Here is a 3126-nt window from a genome sequence, read left to right as displayed (position 1 = left end):
GTGTTATGAATTTCATAGTTATTCAGGTTTATCTTTCCTAAAGAAAAATTATAAGATTTTTTGTGCCACGTGTAATACAAACCTGTTCTAGTCCTTGGGAATTAATTACTATTTGTTTTTTAAAAAGTGGAAGAATCTTTTTTTTTTTTTTTTTTTGAGACAGAGTTTTGCTCTTGCTGCCCAGGCTGGAGTGCCTGGCACTCTTGGATAAGTACCTAGGAGTGGTATTGCTGGGTTATGTGGTATTGGTTAAGTGTATGTTTAACTTTATGAGAAACTGCCAAACTGTTTTCTAAAGTGGTTGTACCATTTTGCATTTTGTATAACAACAATGCATAACAGTTCTAGTTGCTCCATATCCTTTCCAATCTGGTATTGTCAGGTTTTTTAAATTAAAGTTTTAGCCATTCTAATAAATGCACAGTGGTATCTCACTGTGGTTTTTAGGAATCTGAATATCCCTGATGGCTAATGATCTTAAGCATCTTTATTTTTGTTCCTATTGTTGAGTTTTGAGAGTTAAAAACATACATTCTGGATATAAGTCCTTTGTCAGTTGTGTGATTTGCAAATATTTTCTCCCCATCTCTGCAGCTTGCCTTTTCTTAATGGCAGTACTCCCATCTTATCTAAGAAGAAACTGACACATCTACAGCTTTTGTTGGCTCTGCAGTAAACTGACTGCATGTGACATTGGCTAAGTCACTTAATTTATTCTGTGCTTCTGTTTCCTATTCCATAAAACAAGTGTGGAATGAGAATATTTCTGAGATTCTTTGCAGCCAGAATAGTCAATGATTTCAAGAGACTGGCCCAAGTTCACCCAGTTAATTAGTAGCAGAGTTGGGCTGGAGCTTGGGCTGCCTCCCACGCTGCTGCCTTTGTTTGCAATATAATTATTCTCACTTTCTTAAATCTAATTTTTAAAATTAGATATTCCATTTACATGGTTCAAAATTTAAAAAGTATAAAAGGATAAGCTGTTAAAAAACATCGCTGTCACCCTGAACAAGCAATACATGTTCTGGAGCTTTTAAAAATATCTACGAGCACATTTTTATGTGTTGTTGTGGTGTGTGTGTGTGTGTGTGTGTGTGTGTGTGTGTGTGTGTGTGTGTTTGTTTCTTTCTCTCCTTTTTAAAGTGAATTATACACTGCAGCTTTTTTTTAACTTCTAATAGAAATGCAAGTTAAAACTACATGGCAACCCATTTTTTCCATTATTATGTTTGTAGTTGAGGATATTTGTATGGGACTAAAAACGATTTGTCTTCTGTTGAATTATTTGTTCGTATTGTATTCCATCTTTTTTTTCACTGTAGCTATAAGCTACTTATTTATTAGAGAAATTAACTTTATGAGATCTCACAATCTTCCCCCAGTTCGCCACCTGTCTTTTGAGTTTGCTTATTGTGGTTTTGCTTGAAGAGTTCTGACGTTTTTGTGGCTGAATTCATCAGTCTGTTATCATGTCTGGCATTTGGGTCATAGTTGAAAGGACTTTTCCCCCTTAGTATTAACAGAAGAATTATCCCATGGTTTCTTTCATTAATCACTGAATTCTACATATTTATATATATTTAAATATTTGATCATTTGGGAAGTTATCCTGGCATAAGGTGTGAGGCATAGAACTAAATATATTCTTCCAGAAGGCAGCTCATTTCTCTCAAAACTATTAAATAATCCATTTCTTCTCTTCTGACCTGAGTTGCCACTTATAACATAGACTAACTTTCCATATGGGGGGTTCTATTTCTGAATTTTCTACTATGTTCCATTGATCTTTCTTTCTACTTAAGTTAAATATTAAGGTTTTATTTATGTTTCAGCATGCTATATACAGGGCTAGTCTTCCTTCATTACTGTTTTAGTTTCTTCGGACTTTTTCCAACATTTTATTATACAGATTTTTAAGCATATGGAAATGTTGAAAGAATTTTACAGTGAACACCCATTACACACCACCTAGATTCTACCATTAACATTTTACTAACCTTCCTTTAACATGTGTCTATCCATCTATTCGGCCCTCTGTACACCAATCCATCTTAGTTTCTGACGCGTTTCAAAGTAAATTGGAGATACCAGTGTACATCCCACTAAATACTTCAGCATGCACATCATGAACTAGAGTTTAGTATTTGTAGTATTTTTTATTTCCAGCTAAAGTTTACATGCAGTGAAATGCACAAATCTTAAGTGCACATTTACTGGGTTTGGACAAAAGCATACGCTTGTGTAATGCTTATCAAAATACAGAACATTACCATCACCCTAGAAGGTTTCCTCATGCCTCTTGCCAGTTAATCCCTATGCCCACTCCTTCAGAGCCTACCACTGCTCTGACCTTTTACCACCATAGATGAGTTATTTGTTCTAGAATTTTGTGTAGTATGCACTCTTTTTGTGGACGCCTTCTTTCATTCACTAAGCATAATGTGTTTGAGACTTCTCCATGTTGTTGCTTTTCACTGGTGAGTGCTATTCCATTACATGACTATCCTATGTTTGGTTTCTCTGTGTTCCTATTAAGCAATACCTGGGTTGTTTGCAGGTTTTGGTGCTTATGAGTAAAGCTGTTATGAACATTCTTGCACAGCTCTTTTTTGTTATCCCGTACGTTTTGTTTTCCCTTTTCCTTGGCATGGGATGGGGCAAATACCCATGAGTAGAACTGCTGGGTGATACAATTTAGATATGTGTCCCCGCCCAGATCTCATATTGATTTGTAGTCCTTGATGCTGGAGGTGGGGACTGGTGGGAGGTGTTTGGATCATGGGGGCAGATCCTCCATATCTTGGTGCTGTCTTCATGATAGTGAGTTATCGCTGGATCTGGTTGGTTATAAGTGTGTGGCACCTGCTCCGCCCCCGCTCCCCTTGCCCCTGCTCTGGTCATGTGTTGTGTATGCTCCTGCTTTACTTTCCACCGTGAGTCAAAGCCCCCTGAGGCTTCCCCAGAAGCAGATGCTGGAGCTATGTTTCCTGTACAGCCTGCAGAACTGTGAGCCGGCTGAACCTCTTTTCTTATAAATTATCAGTTGCAGGTGTTTTTTCATAACAATGCAAGAACACTCTAATACAATGGGTCATAGGGTAGGTTTTTAGCTTTTGAAGAAACTCG

Source organism: Pongo abelii, chromosome X, assembly GCF_028885655.2.
Source record: "Pongo abelii isolate AG06213 chromosome X, NHGRI_mPonAbe1-v2.0_pri, whole genome shotgun sequence".
Lineage (NCBI taxonomy): Eukaryota > Metazoa > Chordata > Mammalia > Primates > Hominidae > Pongo > Pongo abelii.
The sequence above is the reverse complement of the archived record's forward strand: the minus strand, read 5'-3'. Positions refer to the sequence as shown.